The sequence below is a fragment of the Urocitellus parryii genome, chromosome 10 (assembly GCF_045843805.1).
Source record: "Urocitellus parryii isolate mUroPar1 chromosome 10, mUroPar1.hap1, whole genome shotgun sequence".
Classification (NCBI taxonomy): Eukaryota; Metazoa; Chordata; class Mammalia; order Rodentia; family Sciuridae; genus Urocitellus; species Urocitellus parryii.
The window spans coordinates 50,382,478-50,406,580 of NC_135540.1; the positions used below are offsets into that span (position 1 = coordinate 50,382,478).

A 24,103-nucleotide genomic window follows, 5' to 3' on the forward strand; every position below is an offset into this window, starting at 1 on the left:
AGGCTCCAAGGGAGGCTGGGAAATGTGCTTTAACCTTGAGTGCAGAGAGGGAGAAGGCCCAGCCCCTGATAGACAGCCAGCAGTCTGTCCTAATGGCTTCAGTCAAAATGGGGACATCTGAAGAGGAAAACTAGACCTCATAGTTCATCTCAGTCCCCTCATGTCCAGAGCTGTTTGGAATTCCCCAATCCCTTAGAGGGCAGCCTTTCACTCTGGGGTCTGCTCCTCCCCCAGGCCCCAGGGAGGGAGTCTGGAGCTGTGAATCACAAGCTGTGAGGCATATGAGAGGTTATTTACTTGGATCAAGTATGAGCCTCTGTGCATCTAATTTTAAAGCCAAGTTCTTCTTTGATGGCATCAGGATCAACTGGGATAGTCCAGTTAAAGAAAGTGCAGTCCAGAAATAGCTTTCCCACCAGCCACACAGAAATGTTATTTATGTGTCTGTCAAAGAAGACATAGCCCCAACCTGGTGATAATGAAAACTTCAAATATGCTTGTCCCAAGAGAGTGTCAGGAATATTCTAGATCGCATTCAGCCTCAGCCATCTTAGCCTCATGTACAGCTCATCTGTGCAATGCTAGAAGAGGTCTTGAATATTCAAGCCTGCAGTAATTTTTAAGGGAGTTTTTGCATTTCCCTTACTTACAAGTGTTTGGTCTTTCCCCAAAATTCTATTACAGGTTGGAGATCGATTTGGGGTATTGGAATTTTGGTAATAGAAGAAGGACACTTTGGGACAGCCTGGGTTAAGTCTAGATACTAATGCCAAATTGCACATTAGTTAGGGGTTTGTGATCCTGAATAGTTTAACATATGATTAAGAAGTGGCTCTGTTGATAACACCACACACCTGGATTCCAAGAGAAAACTCCAATACAACACAGTCCTGACTCTTCAAGCAGCTAGACTTCATGTACCAGGAGACAGTTTGCCCAGGTTACAGTTTTTTTCCTAACTTTTTCTCCCTTCTTTCTCTTATTTGGTGTGTAGTTTCTTTGTATGTAACATATGCAGAGGCCAGGAAGGGCAGGATTGTAGAAAGTCAGTTCAGGCTAGAAGTGTGACTCATCCATAGGAGAATATGAGGAGGAGGAAGTTGGGTCTAATACCTTAAAACAATCCTTTACCCTGTGCTCTGTTCCCCAAGCCTGTTCCTGACACAGGAGTTACAATCTGATGAGCAGGGCCTTCGGGTGCAATGGGGGAGTTTGCTCTATCTGGCTCACTTTGTGCCCTCACCTGGCGGGATACTCTCCTGCCCATTTCTCCGTGAAATAATGCTCTAGAGACCTGATCAGAGAGGAAAATACACTCAGGTACAAAGGACTTCCAAGCCTTCCTGCACAAACCATCCCAGAGGCAAGTGCTTCTTAGTGCTATGCCTCAAGCTAAAGGAATCAACCTTTAAGTCCAGAAGTTGGGGTCTGTAGTTAGCAAGTTCTCTCAGGTAATTACTGAGCTGGGAGGTTCCCATAAATCCATGAAAGCAGGCTGCATAGCTGGCAGCCTTTTCTGCTTATGCCTGAGGTCAGTCTTGGACATAATAAGCACCAGGATAAATTAGCATGAAGGCAAATCCCAGGACACCCTTTCTGTAGGTTGGTTTTTCTATTTAAGCATTTTTTCCCCCCTTTTCAAGGAAGACGCTTGGGTTATAACATATTAGGTGGTTCAAATACACGAACTCCAGGGGAAAAGGCCTCTCCAGCCAGCCTTCAACAAACAGAACAGTTGGTCTCCTTGCTTCTTGCCTCAGCTTCCCTTTTCTTTTTTTCCCCTCGGAGAGGCTGATAGAGCTTGTTCCTACACGTCTTAAGTAAGTCTGTCCAGGCAAAGCTGTGCACAGAAAGGAAAGGGAAAGGAGGACAAAGGGATGGAAAGCCCCCAGGAAATGTTTGTGAGGAAGATTTAATGATTGCCACCCTAAGGGAATTATTTGTTTTCTTTTAAAACTTTAATTCTGTTTCCCATGTATGCCTAGCAGTATCACTCCATTTAAAACTGCTTATGTCATTCCATTTTGGATAGCATCCAAATCAATAAAATATTTAGAGATAAGTTCAACAAAAGAAATGTAAGACTTTTAAGTTAAAAACCACAAAACATGGAGGAAAGAAGTTCCATCAGTGAAAGACAACCCATGTTTTATGGATTAGAAGACAATGCCATGAAGATGGCAATACTATCCAAAGTGATCTACAAATTCAGTGTAATTTCTGAAAAAAATACCAGCTGCTTTTGTACTTTTATTTTATTTTTAACAAAAATTGGTAAGATAATCTTGGATTCCTATGGAAATGCAAGAAACTCACAGGTAGCAAAAAATAATAATAATAATTTGAAGGAACAAAGTTGGAGGACTCATATCCTGATTTCAAATCTTACCTCAAAGAGCTACAGCAGTGCTCAGCTTTCCATTACTATGACAAAATACATGAGATGAACAATTTTAGAGGAGGGAAGGTTTATTTTGACTCCCTGTTTCATATGTTTCAGTCCCTGGTTATTTGACTCCATTGTTTCTGGGCCTTGGTGAGTCAGAATCTTCTGTTGGCCTATGTGTCTACTCTGTGCCAGTACAGCACAAACGTGGTCATTTGGATCTGAATTGCCTCCCAAAGCTCACATGTCAAAGGCTTGGTCCCCAATGCAGCATGTTCAGAGGTAGGCCTTAGGGAAGTGATTGGATCCTGAGGTTCTAACTTAATCAGTGGATTAACCCATTGATGGAGCCACAATTTAGTGGACTATTGGGAGGTAGGGGAAATTTAGGAGGTGTGGCCTGGTTGGAGGGAGTGGTCCCTGGCAGCATACCTTTAGGGCCTATATGTTGTATGGACACCTTCCTTTCTCTCTTGCTTTTTCTGTTTCCCAGCCACCATGAGGAGAGAAGCTTTGCTCCACCACGTGTGGAACTGATGCAAAGACAAAAAAAATGTTATCTCCATATTATGGAATGTTATTTGGCCATAAAAAGGAACAGAATACTACATGCTACAACACAGAAGCACCTTGAAAATATTGTGCTAACTAAAAGCCAAATACAAAAGGTAACTTATTCTATGACTCCACTTATAGGAAACATCCAGAGTAGGAAAATCTATAGAAAGCTGAAAGGTGGTCTCCAGAGTCTGGGGGTGGGGATGGAAAATGTGAGTAACTGTTAAGGGTACAGAATTTCTCTTAAAATATTCCATGAAAATGTTCTGGAATTATCAATGGTGTTGACTGTACAACTGCGTGTACAGACTAAAAATCCATTGGATTATATAGTTTAGAAGGGTGAATTTGAAGATGTATTAGTAAAACTGTCATTACTTTTAAAGAAAAAGGAAGCTAATACAGACATACAAGTTAAGATTCTCTTTAAAATTAAACACAGTAGCCAGATATTGTTTTGTCCCTTAGGTTAAAGTACTTTGGGAAATCACCAGGCCACTTACTGTATGGATTTTCTTCCCTGGTTTTCCCCCTTCCCTGTAGGGTGGGTTCTGTATGATGATGTTCCTTCTAGTCACCCACCTGCCTGGAGCAGCAGCCAGAAGATAGCTGTCAGCAAACAGCAGCCCTCCCTTCACCCCTCTCCTGCCCTGAGGAGGACCAGGTCACAGGTGTGTTGGCCTGTGAGTTCTGCTGCTCGATTTCCACCGCAGGCCTGAGTGAGGCCGACACTCCTTTCTGTAAAGATTGTACCCTGTGATCTCAACCTCCAAAGAACTCCCATTCAGAGTCGTGTAAGATGTGCATGATTATATGTATTTGAAGGGGGAAGACTAGGGGAAGCATTTTCCAATATGCCATTGGCTATGTTTTGAATTTTTACCACACTTTATGGACAGAACTGTGTCACATTAAAATTCATATATACAAGTCCCAATCCTCAGCATACCTTGGAATGTGACTGTCTTGGGAGATGGGCCTTCAAACAGGTAATGATGGTTGAATGGGGTCCTTATGGGTGGACCTTAATCCAAGAGGACTGATGTCCTTGCAAGGGGAGAGGCTGAGAGAGTTGCCAGGAAGGAGAGCACAGAGGAAATGTGGGAGGACAGTGAGAAGGCAGAAGCTAAGGAGAGGGCAGGGCCTCACGGAAACCAACCTGTCAGCACCTTGATCTTGCACGTCCATCCTCCTGCACTGTGAGGAAATGCATGGCTGCTGTTTAAGCTACTTAGTCTCTGATGATTTATTATAGGACCCAAGCAGACTAACACACCATTGGAATGTGATTTGGGGGTTTGGGTTTTTTTATTTATCTCCTGTAAGAATAATTATGGTAGACAGTTGTGGTAGTGTACACCTGTAATCCCAGCTACTCAGGAGGCTGCAGCAGAAAGGATGGCAAGTTCAAGGCCAGCATGGGCAGCTTAGTGAGACCCATCTCAAAATAGAATTTAACAAGGGCTGGGGATGTAGCTCAGTGATAGGTAGACTGCTTGTTCAGCTTGTATAAAGGTTGGAAACTCGGCACTGCAAAACAAAACAAAACATACACAAAAATAATGCAGGGAGGAAATGAGGTAACATTCTGTCAATTTTCAAATTCATGAGATGAAGAGGGTTCCTTTTTCTTTTTGTTGGGGAACTGGGGTAATATAGTGAAAATTTTCAGAGTCATGGGATGAAGAAGATGAAGGATTTTTTTTCTCTTTTGTGATAGGAGTGTTCTGCTATTCTCTCTCTCTCTCTCTCTCTCTCTCTCTCTCTATATATATATATATATATATATATATATATATATATATATATAATTTTTTTTTAATTTAGAGACTGGGTCTTAGTTGCTAAGTTTCTCAGGTTGGCCTTGAATTGGCCATCCTCCTGTCTCAGCTTCCCAAGTACCTGGGCTCCCGGACGTGCCCACTGTGCCCAGCTGGGAGAGAGTCTTTTTATTCCTGCTCTCAAGTGCTCCTTCCTCACAGGTCTCCTGCAGCCAGGCCTCTATGCTCATTCTCTGTATCCTCTTTCCTTGTTCCATCTCTGAGGCTCCAACTCCAGTTGGCCTCTCCTTAGGGAGACCGAGTTTTCCACCATTTTTTTCTAATTTAAAATGACATTCCAATCTGGAGTGCCATCTCATTTACACCTACTCTGTAAAATTCTTTCAAACAATTTAAATGTAACAAAGTAGTACATAATTTTATAATATATGTTGTTCTTCAAACTTAAAATGAAAAACAACCCCTGATCCATCCTGTCCCCCAATCTCATGCCTGTCCTACAGTCTCTAATTCTTTTTGCACTTTCTTGTGCTATGTATCTTCCTGTTTTTAAACAATATGCTTCTGTTACTGATGCTTAATTTTCAGTGATCCAATATAAGATTAACTTTTCATTATAAAGTGTGAGGATTTATTTATTTATTTTAAAAATTTTAACTGTATTGGAGACTAAACCTAGGACTTCCCTCTTACTAAGCACAAACTCTTAACTTGGAGCTACGCCCCCAGCCAGAGAATTTGGTTTAGTTTTCCAACTTTTATCCTTCCCTCAAACCATAGGATAACCCCCCCCCCATTCTTCCACTGTAGCAATATAAGAACATTTAGTTAAAACCAACATTCAGTGATTTGGTTATTTTGCTTAAATTAATACTGTTCACAGATAGGCTGGATCTGTATATAGGATGGCATATTTCTCTCCTTGTAAAGCTTAGTTCTCCTTGGTGTTGAGCATTCCTCATTTAAAGTTTTGTTTAATTATCTCACCATTCAGCCCTAGTTCTTTCTCTAACTTTGTCAGAGCTGTCAAGTTCCTCTCAAGGCTATTTCTCTCAATCAGATAAAGTCTCAAGCTGCTGGTTCCCCTGGTGCCTCAGATTTCCTGTCTCACACTAGATCTGGAGCTTTCTGGACCCTTTGCATGGCCTGGATCCTTGCTGGGGGAGTTCCCTTTGAGTCACGTTCTTTAGTATTTTCTGAGAAAGTATATTTGGAAAGTTTTTGAAACATCAGAAAATGTCTTCATGCTACTCTCGTTCTTGATTAATAGTTTGGGTCTAAAATTGTTTAAAATATTCTCCCTCATGCTTTTGAAGGTTTCGTTCCACTGCCTTCTAGCTTCAGTGTTTTCTTGACAAGTTGAACGTTGATCTGGTTTCTAATCTTTTGTTTGTGATGTTTCCCTTCTTCTCATAGGAAGGGCTTAGGATCTGCTTTCTGGGTGCTCTAAAATAGCATGAGCATCCGCCTCAGGATGGGCCTCTTTTTGTTCACCCTCTTCAAATTGAGACCTCAAAGTTCATTTTTCATTGAAAGTGGGCCCTTGTAATGTGGAGACTCAAATTCTCTAGTTCTTGGAAATCATGTGCTTTTTATTTGTTTGACATTATTGTACTTTTCTCCCTTCTTCTTTGTCTGTCCTTTCTTTACAAACTATTTGTCAGATGTACAGTCATTTAGACCAACTCCTTGTCTTCTCCCTCCTTCTTTCTGTCTCTTTATTTTTTTCTTATCTTGGCTTGTTCATGTCCTACCTCCTGGGAAATCATCGGCAACCTCAGGCTCCAGCCCTTCTACTTCTATTCATTTTTGCAATTATTATTTCTTTAATTTCCTTGTTTCTGTTCCACTTTTTTAAAAACACTCTCCGGTTGTTGTGTAAAATGCATTATTTTGCTCATCCTTCTCTGAGAACTCTCATTATAGATTCTTAAAAAGCTCCCATCTGCTTCTTGCGTTGTCTCTTTTTATTTTTCCATTGTCTTCTGCTTGTTTGCTTGTTTCTTTGTTTTGTTGTCTGTCTTTCATAAAAAGTCATTTTCCAAGAATCTGAGATACTCTGTGGCCCATTCATATTTCTGAAAAAATCGCTACAAAGTAGTTTCAGGTCCTGGGTTCATGCTGGATGGTTTTTGACCTTGTCCCCTCACTGTGGGGACAAGGCAGAGAGCTGGCTTTTTCACAGAGGTAAGCCTAAATGTTAGTCGGCATAGGCCTTTGTTCTTGAAGTAGGCACTTTCTTTACTTTCTTGATGATGCACGTGAGGAAAGGACCCTAAGGTGTCTCTTAAACATCCAGCCAACACTTCTTATTTTCACTCATGTCTCACCTGTGCCTTTAGAGGAAACAGGGGATGGTCAGAGCTGCTTGCCACGACTTTCCTCCTCAGTTTTGTGTGATGACAGACCTCCCAAGTCTCTTTAGACCTGTGATTTGTTCACCCTCTAGACCATTTCTATCCCATTCCAGTTCTAAAATGTTATTGCTATCTAGCTTGCTGTTTTCCACCCTCTTGTTCCCTTTCTTTTTGCAAATTTATAGCCATTTAATACCATCTGCTTTCATTTTCATCAAGTTTTGGGAGAGAGAATAAATGCCTGAGTTCTATAAACTTATTTAACCTAAAGTCTTCTCAATTTTTAAATTACTGAGTTAAATTCAGCCTCAAATGTTCTTACTTATAAATTCTAGGAGGATTAAGATTCTCTTTTCTCCATATTCACCACCTTCTACTCTAATACACACTGCCCCCCTCCTATTCTAAAAACAACAATTATAATTCAGAAAGTTTCTGGGTCTTCCTTGCTGGCTGCTCCATCTTTTCAGATGTCCCATCAGGGTTTAGGACTCTGTCACAATGCAAAAAGTTAGTTTAACCAAATTCTAACGTGTATCTTCTTCAGAGTCTACACTAAGGTGACCAATCCAGCTCAATGCTGGTGTTTATCAAATTTAAAAGACATGCTGATCAGTATCACAGAGCTATTAGTTATGTGAGCTCCAACTGGGAGACTCGAGGATTATGACTAGCCCCCTGTGGCTATGAAGTAACTGAAGTGTGGCTAATATGGAGGCAAAACTGAGTTAACATTTCAGTTATAGCCACGCATCCATTCATGACAGGGATGTGTTCTGAGAAATGCGTCACTCAGCAATTTTATTGTTGAATGAATATTGTAGTTTGTATTTCCCCAAATCTAGTTGGGATGGGTCAATCAGTCACCAAGATCTCTTGATACAGTCAGTGATGAAATCCAAAGGCAGAGTAAGTACAAGATGCATGAAATTGCTGTGGGAAGAACATGGTAAACCTTTTAATTGATCAAGGCACTTTTTAAAATAAGTAGGTATGTTATAATAATAAATTATCTAAAATAACAATAAAAATACATAGACCAGTAACATAGTTGTTTCTTAGCATTATCAAGCATTCTGTCCTGTACATTATTGTATGTGCTGTACTTTTGTACAACTGCAGCACAGTGGGTGTGTTCATACCAGAGTCCCCATAAACATGTGGGTTATGTGTTGTTACTGCTTTACAATGGTTGTGATGTTACCAGGTCATAGGAATTTTCAGCTGTATTAAAATCTTATGGAACCACCATTATATCTGTGGTATTGTTGACATAAATGTTGTTAGGAATAAATGTTATGTTATCATTTAAACTGAATTCTGAATGACCACACATAGTGACTAACATATTGAACAATAGAGCTCTAGAGGCTCACAGACATTTTCTCTGTCTTCATTTTATATTATTTCCTCTGACATGAAGAGAATTAAACATTTCAGCTTGTTTCCAATGAAGCAATGTACTACATGCATAAACCACATATGTAACAATATAATTGGGACATGAGTGTTTTGCACAGATGGGTGACATTAGAGGGTAGATTAACTATAGGATAACACATACTTGAAATAAAATTTGGAAGGAAAACGTATATTAAGGCCAATAGCTGTGAAGAAGTGTAAGGAGGAGGAACACAATGTGTGTTGTTGAATGAGATCAGCTGTCACACAGGACAAGAGGAAGTCCCATTCTTATTGACCCAGTGCTGGCTGAATACTCAAAGAAAATATTTCTAAGTCAAATTCTGAAAGAATACTGCAGCTTGTACCTTAGCAAAAGTCCAGTTAATTCTGAAAGAATACTGCAGCTTGTACCTTAGCAAGAGTCCAGTTTATGAAGGTCCTTCTAATTGATCAGAATTCTTCTCTTTCTTTTTTTTTACATAAAATGCTAGGTTGGGTGTGTAGCTCTGTAGTAGAACGATTGCCTAGGATGCATGAGGCTCTGAGTTCTGTCCCCAGCACTGCAAAAAATGGAAATAAAACAAAATGGAATGCAGATTTTTGTACCAGCTGTCGATCAGTCACCTTTCAGAGTTAATGCGAGAACATTTCAATCTTTTGTCCTTTGGCTCAGTACCCTGTGATGTAAATGAGAGAGTCACCTGTTTGTTTGGTTTTTAACCTTTATTTTATTTATTTATTTATTTATTTATTATCGGTGCTAAGGCTGAACCCAGGGCCTCACCCATGCTAGGCAAGTGCTCTACCACTGAGCCCCAACCCCAGCCCTGGGTCACTTGTTTTGTGGGGGTTATTAGTACAGATTCTCTGTCTTGTAAAGAAATCAAACAAACTGGTTATAATGTAGGGGAAGCATCTGGAATCGGACATGGCTCATTAGTATATTTCCTAACTAATTCTCCCTGGCACATGTAAGAAACTCACAATCATTGTATATAATTTCTCAGATTCTTTTTTTTTTTTTTTTTAGATGCAATAGGAACTAACAAGAAAACACAAGATTTGCTTTCCCCTCCCTTCTCCCAGGGCTCATTTCTTCAGGGAGAAGAGCCTGGTCCATGTGGAACTGTGCGGGCTCTGGGAAGGGAATTTCTTTCTTCCTGTTATTATTTTTTTTTTTTTTTTGTAACTTGGAATTGAACCAAAGGGTGTTCCACCACTGAACTACATTCCCAACCTCCCAACCTTTTGTTTTGTTTTGTTTTGAGGCAGTCTTGCTAAGTGCCAAGGCTGGCCTGGAACTTGTGATCCTCCTGGTTCAGCCTCCTGAATCACTAGAATTATAGGTGTGTGCTTGGGAGAGGGATTTCTGAGGAGTTGGATACCAGCTGTACTTTTGTTAGATGCTTGTAAATCATTAACATTTTTATATAAATCCAGAGATAAGGAAATACAAACAAAGGTCAGATAAATTGCCCTAGATCATAAAGGGATCAGAACACTGTCCCTATAAAAATGGATGTCAGAGGACCTTTCTACTATATCCACCCCTGGTGGGTGCTTGCAATGGCTGAATTAACTAAGCCACAGACACAGAGAGCCCCAGTGATTTATATAAGGAAGAGAGTGGTTGTTGTGTTGGCTATAATTTGCCTTAAAATTCTTTAATGCAGGATATAGGTGATATATGCATCTGATGGTTGATTTTAAGCATAGAGAGAGTGCCAGATACTGTAAGCCTAATCATGAATACACATTCCAGGGCTAGCTAGGCACATAAAATCACCTACAATCCAGCTGCCTTTTTTTCCAGCCAACAATAAAATTGAAGAGCAAAGTGTGTGTGTGTGTGTGTGTGTGTGTGAGAGAGAGAGAGAGAGAGAGAGAGAGAGAGAGAGAGAGAGAGATGCTGGAGATCAAACCCAGGGCCTTGTGCATTCTAGGCAAGTACTCTACTATGGAGCCACTACCCAAGCCCTAGAAGAGTGATTCTATTGGTGAAATTCATTATTTTCAAGAAAGTGAGATAACATTGATAAAAGCTTTCAGCTCTCACCATCTGGATGGTATCTAAGGCCTGACTTCAATGGTGGTATGTCCAGTTTCCTGCTCAGGATTCTGATGGCCTGATCAGTTTACTTTTAGGATGCAATTACATTTTTCTTTTGAGATAACATTTAATGCAAGGTATGGTCTGAGACCTGAGCTCTCAAAAGTTCAATGAAGGACCATACCTGGTATTTCTTCTTAATAAATGTTTAATAAATGTGTAGCAAAACCTGGTCTGTGATGCTTCCATTTAAACAAATGACCTCTCTTTATGGAATATGGGGAGGGGAGACCTAGGATCTTCATCTATCTCAAATCAGTGGTGGCCAAATGAGCTAAGGTCTATTTGCAAGAGTGATTGAGTGTGGATAGGTGTGATAGTCAGTTCTGCATTGCTGTGACCAAAATATCTGGCAAGAACAACTTTTAGGAGGAAAAGATTATTTTGGCTCATGGTTTCAGAGGTTCAGTCCATGGTGGTCTGACTCCATTGCTCTGGGCCTAAGATGAAGTAGAAAATCATGGTGAAAGGTGATGGAGGAGTCCTGCTCTGTTCATGGTGGCTAGGAAGCAGAGAGAGGGGGAGAGAGAGAGAGAGAGAGAGAGAGAGAAAGAGAGAGAGACAAGTGGGGAGGGGCCTGCAGGAAATATGAAACCTTTCAGAGTACTCCCCCAGTGACCCGCACCATCCAGCCATGCCCTACCTGCCCTCAGCTATCATCCAGTCAGTCCATTCAAACTAGGATGGACCAATCCAGCTACAGCTCCCATAATCTAATCCTGTCGCCTCCTGTAATAACACAGGACCTTTGATGGACACCTCATCTCCAAACCGCAATAGGTCATCATCTATGACTCACCATCCTCCTTTCCTAGGTGCTTGCCTCTTCCTGTACTTGGGAGGATGCCAGGGCAAGTCCTTCAGTTCTCGTGATCCCAAAACTATTTCAGAATTGCGGGAAGGGGTGAGACATGTCACAGGAGTGCCCAGGGTTAGGACTGAAAAACCCAGAGGAGTATGTAACAACTACTGTTTAGTACACGTACCTAGGACAAGCCTGTAGCAGGCGTGTGGCCTAAGTTACCTCTTAAAGCCTTGTATGTCTCCTTGAGACACATATCAGTGAGGAAAGTGAAATAGTAAGCGGCTAAGAGATTTGTGTGTGCTGGGAACTAGGGAAAGCAGAATTTTGAATTCAGAACTGCCTTCTGTGAAGTCCATGCTGTTTGGCTCTAGATGATGATGATGGTGGCGGTGGCAGCAGTGACAGGGACAGTTCTTATCTTTATTGGAATAAATTTCTCATCTTTATTGGAAGTAATGCTAAGTGAAGCAAGTGTGATGCCACTCTGCTTCCATGAATAGACTGAAATCAACTTAAGGCATGTGTCCACGGAAAACACTTTGCTTTGGGACTCAGGAAAGCTCAGGAGCAAGCATGATGTGGGTTATTGGCAAGTTAATTAAACTTTTCTAAGGTCCCTGAGTTTTCTCACCTATAAAGTGGGACCAGTTTTGCTTTCCTTCTAAGTTTATCATGAAAAACAAATGACATGTCTTTTGAAAATACAGCTGTGCTTGGTGCCTAGCTCTGCTCCCTTTGGGGAATATTCCCCTAGCAAGATGGGACACCAGGAACCAGGATTGATTCTTTTTTCAATCCTAGAAACTTCTCCCACTGCCAGCCTGTTGAACACACTCAGAGAATGTTTCTTGGCTTAACTAATCCTGAAAAACTTGTCAGCCTATTCCTGGGCTGCTTGTGACTGATTTTGTGCCCTCAGGATGGGAGGCACTGTGGCAGAATGTGTGACTAGACTGGGTGCCTTCACGGTAAGTGCCTTCACTGGGGCACAGGACTGTAGAGACAGGGACAGGAATAGAACCCATATCCTGGATCTCTGGGCTTCCCTTCATAGCACCTACGTCATAAGAGGAAACACAAAGTGAGGATTTGGAGAAGTAATAAAGCTGGAAATGTGAGCAAAAGTCAAGCCAAGAAGGAGAACTTGAAAGTTGTTTTGTAAAGGAAAACAGTCTTTTCAAAAGCATATATTATTGTAAAGTTAAAAAAAAAGTTGGGGGCTGGGGTTGTAGCTCAGAGGTAGAGTGTGTGCCTAGCATGCATGGGGCACTGAGTTCTATCCTCAGCACCACATAAAGCAAATTAAGGACATTGTGTCCACCTATATCATATATATATATATATATATATATATATATATATATATATATATATATATATATATAAAGTTAAAGCCGGGTGTGGTGGTGCACACCTGTAATCCCAGCAATTTGGGAAGCTGAGGCAGGAGGATCCCAAGTTCAAAGCCAGCCTCAGCAACTTGAGAGGCCCTGAGCAACTTAGTGAGACCTTGTCTCAAAAAAAAAAAAAAAAGTTAAATTAATGTAAAACTGTAAACAACTTCATTTAGTAACTAATTCGAAATGAATGAAAGTCTGCAGATAACACAAGTGACAGTTTTGGTAAGAACTGATCAGTGTTACTTAGGAACGGAAAACAGAAATGTCTTACAATTTCCTTCTTGCTTTGGGCCCACTATTCTTAGAATACTCAGATTTTCTTGCCCATTTCTAGCTCCTTTTCATTTTTCCTGCTTTATAGGTGTGAAGGGAAGGGCAAGGGGCAGGTTGGGCCCTGTGGCAGGGACCTGAGCCAGGGCTGTGGGTCTAGGAGAGGGATCCCAGCCCAGTGCCACCCCTGAGTACAAGCCAGAGTCATACAGATAGCATCGTATGGCACGGTTCCTCCTTTCTGTGAGAAGAGGGTTTTTTCATTGTGGTAATTAGTATTTTTTTTCTTATTTATTTTAAAACTTATTTTAATTATGCAAATCTATAAGTTATAATTTGATACATGTATACAGTATGTAATGATCAAATCTTAAACATTTTAAGTCAATTTCTTTTAGAACATTTCTTAGTTGTTGATGTACATAATATCTTTATTTATATTTATTTATTTTATTTTTATGTGGTGCTAAGGATCGAATGCAGGGCCTCACGCATACAAGGCAAGCGCTCTACTGCTGAGTCACAACTCCAGGCCATTTTAAGCCAATTGTAATCAACAAATAATAATTGTACATATTTATGGGGTGTGATATTTTAATACATGTATATAGTAGGTATAGATCAAATTGAGGTAATTAATGCATCCATTTTTATTTTTTTGGTACAGGGATTGAACCCAGGGACACTTAACCACTGAGCCATATCCCCAGTCCTTTTAATTCTTTATTTTGAGACAGGGACTCCCTACGTTGCTGAAGGTAGCCGCGAACTTGTCATCCTCCAGCCTCAGCTTGCTGAGTCACTGGGAATACAGGCATGAGCCACCCTTCCTAGTGCTTTTCCATCCCTTTATCATTACTTTGTGTTTGGAGCCTTTGAGCTCCTCTGATAAGAGATTTTTGAGGTTTCTCACCAAACCCATGGGCATTTCAGCCATTCCCCACTAGCTTCGTTCATGGTACCACAAACCTGTGGTGGTTATGAAGTTTTTGTTTTGTTTTGTGATGCTGAGGATTGAAACCAGGGCCTTACACATGTTAGACAAGTACTTTATCACCGAGCTACATCCTTAGCCCTTTTTATTTTTATTTTTTTGGTACCAGGGATTGAACTCGGGGGCATTCAACCACTGAGCCACATCCCCAGCCCTACTTTGCATTTTATTTACAGATGGGGTCTCACTGAGTTGCTAAACGCCTTGCTTTTGCTGAAGCTGGCTTTGAACTCACGATCCTCCTGCCTTAGCCTCCTGAGCCACTGGGATTTCAGGCCCTTTTTATTTTTTTATTTTGAGGTAGGGCCTCACTAAATTGCTGAGGCTGGCCTTGAACTTACAATCCTCCTGCTTCAGCCTCCTGAATAGCTGTTATTGCAAGCATGTGCCACGGTTGTGAATTTTGAATGGTGGTGTGCTATCTTTGACTGTTTGTGGCCTTACATTCAGTGTGCTGTGTCCCTTGCCCCTGTGATGGTTCTCAGATTGCCACAGGGACAGATGTGTCCTAAAAATGCCTGCTTCTCCAGATGTGCCTCATCAATGGCCTCAGGCTAAGGACTAGCATCTTTTCTTGCCTTAGGGTATAAGTTCAGTGGAGCATTTTTGTCCAGGGTAGGAGGGGGAAAGTATCTTTGAAGGTCCTTTACTTTTTTAACTTCTCTCTGTTTTTGTACGGCTTTGGTATGATTTTCAAAGAGTTGAAAATGTGGCTGTCATTGTAAATATAAAAAGAAGATGGGCCAGAGATTTTTTTCAACTCCTTCGTTGATAAGGAAATCAGTAATGTGTTAAGATGAATTCAAAGGAGAGTATAAAGAACAGATATATAGGCATAAATGTGGATATTATAATATATTTTTATAATAATCATTTCATTTATGTAATATTGTTTTATATTGTACATAAATTTTACATCTATAATTATAGTAATTTAAGAATATTAATATTCTAATCATATCAGGGGTGTCAATATGGACCAAAGTTTACTGGCATTGCTTTAGACAAGAATCATTTCCATTACCATCTGTTTTTAACAAGTTACCTTCTAATGTGTTCAGTAGTTTTCAACATGTTCACAGTATATTCATAAGCACCACCACATTTTCCAAAATATTTTCATCACCCCCAATATGTAATACAATAAATCATGGATGATTATATGCATATTTGTAAATATCACTGAATCCAACCTTACATTTCATCCTTCTTGATAGAACACTCTAGAATTTAATCCCCTACTCAATCCTCAGCTGCCTCCCAACACACGTGGGCAACATTTTCCATCTGGCTCAGGATATGATCTGTTTCTACTTCCCCATCCCCTGGCTGTCCTTCAGTCCTGCTTCTGGGCTCTGCTGGGAGTTTCCTCTCATGGTGGTCCTGGGGTTGGTGAGGTACACGGGGGAAGGTCTGGAGAACAGGCATTCATGTGAAGGCCCTGGTGGAGTCGCCTGAGGTTTTCATGTAAGTGAAGGCAAATTTCCTCCTGCGGTGAGGAAAGGCTACTTTGTAGGCAAGGGAAGCTTGGGATTTGGATCTGACCAAATAGTCTCTTCACAAGCCTAGTGTCCTACTCCTTCCCAATCAGGGTCCCCATCTTAGCCACGGAGCTTGCTAAGGCTGAGCAGGTCACCTCTGCAACAGTTCTGTCACCTGCACAATTATATTTAGGATCTGAAGAAGACCTTGTCTGTCCTGTGGTTATACAGACAAGGGATTCTTTGAATTTTGCCATATGGAGACCTTGAAATGAGAATTTAATTGTTCATGCTTATTTGGTTTTTTGTAATTCTCCCAGGGCACACAGGAACAGCTATCTAATTCTACAACCTTTTGTGATGATTTCTGTTGCCACAGAAATCATGTTTAACACCAGCAAGAGCCCCAAATCCTTGTCCTCCTTCCTCTCCTCTACTACCATCAGTACTAATTTGAGTCCTCCTGCTGCTGCTGAGTGGCACGGGTTCCTAGACTTCCTTCTGTTCCCTACACATGCACAGATTTGTGCATTACCCAGCCAGGATTCCACAGTGAGGAACTGTGGTCACTCTTGGTATCAGCCAGGGTGGGCAACAAACAGAATCTGCCTCTGAATGTTGGAACAGATGTGCTGTGGGCAGGATTTGGGAAGTATCTGTATTCATTTGCTGGGATGGCCATATCAAAGTTCCACAAACTAGGTGGTTTAAACACAGAAAGAGTGTTGGAAGGGGCTGAGATCCAGGCTGGTTCCTTAGCTTCTGGCACTTTTTTGGCATAACTCCAGTCTTCTGGTGGTATTCTCCCTGTGAGTCTGGCTGTTCAAATTTTCTCTTTTTGCAAGGATACCAATCTTATTGAATTAAAATCCATCCTAATAATCTCATTTTAAACTAATTACATCTGCAGTGACTGTATTTCCAATTATGTCACATTCTGAGTTACTGGGGGTTAGGACTTCCACATATGGATTTGGGGGGACAAAATACAATTCATTACACCATCAAGGGGTGATGAGCATGCAGAAATAACTGACAATAGGAAGTTGTTGGCACCCGTGCTGGATGTTCTCCATCATCTCCTCCAGCTACCCTCTCCGACTTTTTCCACCTTGCTCTGTGCTGGGGGGCTGACCTCTGAAACCTACATCCCTAAGCACCCTGACCTCCCACAAGTCTGATTTGGGTAATGGGAGACATAGGTAGGAGCTTTGGGGGTGGGAAGGGAGAAGTCAGGCTGTAATACCCCATCCCCTCCCAACACTTTTTATATTCCTGTGTCTCCATAATTCTTTCCTACTTAATATTGGGCAGGTAAAAGCTTAATAATGTTTAAAACATGGGTGAATGTGTGTGGATTGTGTCAGGAGCACATTCAGTAGTATTAGCTGATGCTCATGAGAGCTTACAGTGTGTCTTGTCTGTGTTGTTATAACAGAAAACCACAGACTGGGGGATTTACAAAGAACAGAAATTTATTTAGTATTGGAGGCTGAGACATCCAAGAGCATGGCACCAGCATCTGGCGAGGAGGGCCTTCATGCTGTGTCATCCCTGGTGCAGGGCAGAAGGGCAAGAGAGGGAGAGCAGGAGACAGGGACAAATTTGCTTTTATAATAAAGCTTCTCTTGTGATAACTAACACACTCCTGAGATAATGACATTAATCCATTCATCCATTAATTCAATCCATTCCTAAGAAGAGGTGACCTAATAACCTCTTAAAAGTACCACCTCTCAACACTATTCCATTGGGGACTAAGTTCCTAACCCATGACCTTTGGAGATATAGTCAAACCATAGCACTATATATTCCAAGTGCTTAAGTATATACTACTCTGCATAGTTATACAAGGGAGGTACTGTAAGTATTCCAATTCTGTGACTGCATAAACTGAGATTCACTTGAGATTTCTATCTTGCCCAAGGTCAAGGTCACACAGCTAACTAGCAGCAAGTTTGGGATTTGATGTAGGGCTGCCAGCCTGCACAGGCTGCCCACAACCACAATGCCATATTTGTTGATCTGTTTTCCAGATATGCCCTCCCCTACAGGCCTGCATGGCAAGTCTGTATTCATTTTTCAAGTTCTCATCTAGCAATGGTGGTTCTCTGGAGCTTTCTCTGTCCCCTTCCCCAGGAGCTCGCCATTCACACTGTGTTCTCACTCCTCCCTGAACACGTGGCTTTTGATTTCCACTACACCTTTCTGCATCTGTTTCCCTATCTGTGTGTTCTTTAGGGCAGGCCCATCTCCCATTTATTTCTGCAACTTCAGGGCAGAGAAGGATATTAGAGAGTGGCAGGTGCCAGAGAATATTTCTGGAAGGAATATTTTCTTGTCATCCCTGACTGCTGTGTACACCCTTGTGTACCCTAGGCCCCTGATTATATCTGACTCCCTTAATTGTTTTCCCCCCAGAGGAAATTTGTCTGTGGCTGGTCAGTCCTTGACCACTGGCTTCCCTGCTGTCCAGGTGAGTGGTCTCGACTGTCCGTTTCCCACAGGGCTCTCTATCAAATCTGATCAGGGTTTCTGTTTCTTTTTATTTTTCCTTTTGGTACCAGGGATTGAACCAGGGGCATTCAACCACTGAGCCACATCCCCAGCCCATTTTATTTTTTTAAATTTTGAGACAGGGTCTAGCTAAGTTGCTAAGGCTGTGTTTGAACTTGTGATCCTCCTGCGTCAGCCTCTCACACTATTGGGATTACAGTCATGGACACCCCACTCGACTACTCAGGGTTTATGAGATGATCCTTTTGGTCCTCTGCAAAGAGGTTCCTAGGCTTTTTTTTTTTTTTTTGTGGTGCTGGGGATTGAACCCAGGGCCTTGTGCATGCGAGGCAGGCACTCTACCTACCACCTGAGCTATATCCCCAGCCCGGCTCCATTTGGTCTTAGGTGTCCTGTAGGGATTTAACTAACACTTTTAAGTTTTGTCCTAGTTAACAGTCACACTGTAAGGGATACCTTTGTTAAAACTGAGGTGCAGGGATATTCTGATAGATTTTTTCTTTGCCTCTTTGGCTAGGATGTTGGATTTAACTGCTTCGCTGTGGAGATTGCTCTGAGCACAACCCGCCCTCCATGTTCAAGGACAGCTGTTATGTGTCTTTTTCTAAAATAGCCTTGAGAAAATACTCATTTTAAATGTTTTTATTAGTACATTATACTTAATCATAATAGTGGGGTTGTGACATATTCATAGATGCATATGACATAATTTTGCTCCATTTCAATCCCCAGTACTGGCCCTTTCCCTCCCTATCGCCTTCCTCTATGCTACTGATTTTCCTTCCATTTATTTATTGTTTTTTAATTGCTGCATTATAGTTATATATAAAGTGAAATTTGCTGTGATGTAGTCACGCATGCATACAGCATAGTTTGGTCCATTTTGTTCCACAGTTCCACCCTCTAATCCCTCCTCCATTCCCCTTGATCCCTCTCCTCTACCCACTATTCTCCCTTCTATTTTCATGGGATTCCCCCCTTCTTAAATTTCCTCATTCCTCTCTAGCTTCTGCCTATGAGAAAAAACATTCTATCCTTGACTTTCTGAATTTTGTTCATTTCACTTAAAAAATTCTCCAGTTTCATCCATTTACCAGCAAATGACATAATTTCATTCTTCTTCATGGCTGAGTACATATTGTGTACATATACCATATTTTCATTATTCATTCATTTGTTGATGGGCACCTTGGCTGTTCCACAATTTGACTTTTGTGCATGCTCTGTAAATATTGACCTAACACTACAGAATGGCTAATTTTAGTTCTTTTGGATAAATACAAGGAGTAAGATAGCTGGGTCATATGGTGGTTCCATTCCTAATCTTTTGAAGATTCTCCACAGTGTTTTCTAAAGGGGTTGCACTAATTTGCAATCCCACCAACAATGTACATTTCCCATCCACCTCCTTGCTAGCATTTATTATTATTTGTATTGTTGATGATTGCTATTCTGACTGGAGTGAGATGAAATTTCAGTGAAATTTTGATTTGCATTTCCCTGATTGCTAGGGACTTTGAACATTTTTTCATATATTTGTTGGCCCTTTATATTTCTTCTTTTGAGAAATGTCTGTTTAGATCTTTTGCCCATTTACTGATTGGGTTATTTGTTTTTTGGGGTGTGTGTGTGTGTGTGTGTGTGTGTGTATGTGTGTGTGTGTGTGTGTTTAGTTCTTTATATATTTTTACACATTAATCCCTTGTCAGAAGAGTAGATGGCAAAATTTTCTTTCATTCTATGGGCTATTTCTTCCTGCTTTTGTTTCCTTTGCTGTGCAGAAGCTTTTTAATCTGAAGTTATTCTACTTAATGATTCTTGGTTTTATTTCTTGAGTTTTAAGGAAGTCAGTGCCTGAGCCAATATGTCCTCACTCTAGGGTTTCTTCTAGCAGTTGCAGTGGTCTGACACTTGCCTCAGGTTCCCCAACATCTCTGCCTTTTCTGCAGCTCCAGCGGTTCCCTTGTGAGAGCCTCACACACGTGTCTTAAAAGTAATGATATCTGAGTGATGGATATGCCAGTCATCCTGATAGGATCATTGCACGCTCTACACATGTACTGAAATATCATTCAGTGCCTCATAAATATGAACAGTATGACGTGTCAATTAAAAAATTGTTTAAAAGTGTGCCGTGTTAAAAAATTCGAAAAAATTGTTTTTAATTTTCATGCTATTTTGGGGGTGAATTAAACAATGTTATTTGAAACCCAACGCACTTGGGTGTACTGGCCTGCACTCCTGCATTCCGTCCCTCCCAGGACAAACGGCTCAGAGTTGGGCAGCAGGACGTCGTTTCCCCTAGGTCCTTCACACCACTTCGAACGAGATGCGTGGGGGTCCGCTCCGCCACCCGAGCTCTTTCCCAGGAGCCGCGGCCCAGGGCCGGAGCGCGGCGCTGCCCAGGCTCTCCCAGCGATCTCGGTGGGGCCTGGAGGGAGGGGACCTGGCAGCGGGATCCGACTTCCTCCCTCCACTCCGGAACTGTGAGCCCGAGCGGCCGGGACGCGGAAACCCGGGAGGCGCGGCGGGAGCCGGCGGGGCGGGGGCGGCCGGGGGCGGGGCCGCGCGTGGGCTGCGCCGGGTGCGCGGGGCGAGCTGCTCCCGCTGCGCTCCCGGGACTGCGAGCGCTGGGCACTGGCCGGTCTGCGGTTCCCCGCGCGCAGCCGCCGCCGCCGCCTCCTCCCGAGAGCTGGGCCCGGTGCTGCCGGTGGCCGCGGCGGTGTGAACCGGGGCCCTTGAGCGCGGCCGGATCGCCGCGATGTGGCTCAAGCCCGAGGAGGTGCTGCTGAAGAACACCCTGAAGCTCTGGGTGACCCAGAAGAGCAGCTGCTACTTCATCCTTCAGCGGCGCCGCGGGCACGGCGAGGGGGGCGGTCGTCTCACCCGTAAGGGGCTCGCTGGGGTGGGCCGGGCCCCGGGCCTCGCTCCCTGCAGGGCCCGCAGCTCCCAGCTCGGGGCTGAATCGCAGGTGGCGATTTCACGGGAGACACCGGGCCAGGACTGCCCTGCCTCGGGTTTGTTTTCCTTTCTTCTGCATTTCTCTTGCAAGCTCCCGAGGAGGTTGAGCCAGAGGGACTCGCGGGCTGGTGCATTTTTCCCGGGTGAGGCAGGTGTCTTTGCCACCTGGCCGGGTGAACACCTGGAGGTCAGACTAGGTTCCAGGAATTGGAGAAGAAACGCCGACTGGAGCTTGGCCACAAGGCGCGCGGGAGTGGGGACGGTGGGGGGGATGTCCCCTGAGAGGAGAGTGGACCTCTGTGCTGGGTGCCAGGTGACAGCGGGGCCTCAGGGCAGGCCTGGACTTGGCCATCTGGACGTGGCTGAGGCTCCAGGTGGTGTCGCGGCCAGGGACTCGCGGCCAGCCCATGGTGAGGCGCAGCTTGGGAGGTCTGGTGTGTGGGCCTGGGACTGTCTCTTCTTGCCTAGGGGAAACTGAGGCAGTGTGATTCCCAAGCTTATGATCTTAGCAAAAATAAGCATAGGTTCCACACCCCTTCAGTATCTTCTGAGGAATGATAGGAAAAACAAAACAAAACAACAAAAACCAAAACCAGACAAAGAAACCTCAGGCTTGTGAAGTTGATGAAAAACAAGGCTTTTTTTTTTTTTCCCCCCCTGAAAGTTATGATCCAAAGCTTTTGGAAATTGAGGCCAGCTTGCATTCGCTAGAATGCCTGTTTAAACAGATCAATGAAGGAAAATTCGGTTGTACTTAGGGGACCTATCTGAAATTTTCTAGTTGCAAAATCTGAATAATAGTGACCTTTTGTCACAGCCTTCCTACAGAGAAAAGCAAGGTTGGAAAAGTCAAAGGACCAGGATTGGGTCCCCAGATTAACTGTTCATGACTCTTGTGCCAGTCTGGGGAAGGCTTTATCCAGGTCTTGTAAAGTAGGGGAAATGGACCAACATGGCAAAACCAAAAGTTCAAGGGGAGTTACCTCTGGTAATTTAAGCTCAGAGAAAGCTGGCAGCTTGTTTTGTTAGAGGAGGGAGACTTGACAGAGACCCCAGGAGTGGGTAGGAGTTGGCAGGATTCTAGGTGGAAGGGGCAGTGGAGGGTTCTGGATGGAAGTGGGGTAAGGCAGTGGGGGATCAGTGGTCCTGGTGGGTAGCAGATGCAGCAGGAGGCAGGAAGCCATAGGGGCCTGGGAGGGCCTCTGAGCTGCACAGTGGTGCCTAGTACCCTGGCCCTTGGGAAATGGAGCTTGGTGGAGCTTTGCAGGGCCCAGCAGAGGCGAAGAGGCTGGAAAGGGGTTTGTGCCCTGTTCACTGATGGTAGTGTATCTTAACTTATGGTGCCTTAAGTAGGGTATCTGGTTTACAGTAGTCAAGGGTGAGTATAGGGCTTGGAGATTTTCAAAGTAGGAAGCACAGGACAATTGTCCTACACATTCTGTGTGCTGCTTTAAGAAAGATCTATGAGGGCAGATGAATGAAGGCCTGTCGCCTCCAGGTTATCCACATCAGGCAGGCTCTAAATGTGGAGGCTGCTCATACAGTACCTGGTTGTGCTTTGCTTCAGGCCCTCTTGTTTCTGACTCTGGTGTCCAGGGTCTACCTGTAATGAATTCTGTCTGATATGGACCCCTTGCCCTTGCATTGTCTAACCAGGCAGGTCTCATGTTGTAATAGTCAGGCTTTGGTCTTTCTTGGTTTGAACTTGCTGTGAATATACAGAACATTCTTAAAGGCAACAGTAACAACAATGAGAGAGAGAGAGAGAGAGAGAGAGAGAGAGAGAGAGAGAAGAAGAAGAAGAAGAAGAAGAAGAAGAAGAAGAAGAAGAAGAGGAAGAGGAAGAGGAAGAGGAAGAGGAAGAGGAAGAAGAAGACAATTCGCTTTATTTCTTAGAGACCCAGAACCACCTCCTGTTGATTGTGCAAGGATGACATTTCCTATGTAGCCTGATATTGACCTTTGAGCATTTAGCCCTGAGGCAAGTGGCATGGCTGTGCCAGGTGAGCCACCCAGACCTACAGTATTACCATTGTGCTAGTCTTCCTGGGGCCACTTATGGATGCTGTAAAGTCAAGAGTGATTGGCCACAGGGCAGCTTCATGTTGGTGGTTTTAGGAAAATGTGGAAATCCAATGTGACAGACTTTTGGCAACTTAAGAGTTTAAAACTTGGATTTAGTTTATGAAAATAGTGGGAACTGAAGTAGAAAACATTGTGACTGATTAGTTTTTGTTTTTGTTTTATTTTTTTCATTGCTGGGGATTGAACGTAGCGTCTCCAGCAAGCAAGGCAAGCACTCCACCACTGAACTACATTCCCAGTCCTTTTTTATTTTTTGCTGTAAAGTCTCCCTAAATTGTCTGGGTTCTTTGAAGTTGTGATCCTCCTGCCTCATGCTCCTGAGTAGTTAGGATCGTAAGTGTGTGCCTCCATGCTGGGTTACTGTTCTTTGGAGGCGAGCAAATGGAGGGGGCAAAGAAGGGTTGGAAATAAAATGTGAGGGTACAGTAATCAAAAAGTATATTTTTATTGAAGTGCTAAATTTGCTATCAGGTAGAATTTTAAACGTAAGGTCTGGAGTCTACTGTGATATGAATTACCCAACTTCAGAAATATAAGTTCGTGTTTCATTGAGGATTATCACTTGCCAATCTACTTACACACACACACACACACACACACACACACACTCACTATACACCTCCCAGTTTTATTTTTCTCTGTAACTTTTTTACTTTCTAACATGTAATATACTTACATATTTTCTCCATAGTTTTTCCAAACTTAATTACCTATTTCTGAGGGCAGGTATTTTATCTATGATGATGCCTAGCATATAACATATACTGAGTCAACATTTTTCAGGGCTTTTTTTTTTTTCGTGTGTGTGTGTGTGTGTGTGTGTGTGTGTGTGTGTGTTTGCTTGCTTCTAGGTTGAACCCAATTTCAACCCCTCCCCCCACTTTTTAAAATTTTAGATAGGGTTTTGTTAAGTTGCTTAGAGCATTGCTAAAGTTGGTGAAGCTGGCTTTGAACTTATGATCTTACTGTCTCAACCTCTTAAATTGCTGGGATT

The 24,103-nt window shown here is 42.7% G+C and overlaps 1 long non-coding RNA gene across 1 annotated transcript; it reads right to left on the reverse strand.

Annotated features, from left to right (window-relative positions):
- Positions 1 to 4,305: 4,305 nt before the first annotated feature.
- Positions 4,306 to 20,527, reverse strand: LOC144257123 (uncharacterized). Its single transcript, XR_013344381.1, has 3 exons — positions 20,283 to 20,527; positions 8,898 to 9,046; positions 4,306 to 4,474 (listed from the first exon to the last, which is right to left on the reverse strand). It is a non-coding gene; the product is annotated as an uncharacterized LOC144257123 (long non-coding RNA).
- Between the last annotated feature and the right edge of the window lie 3,576 nt (positions 20,528 to 24,103).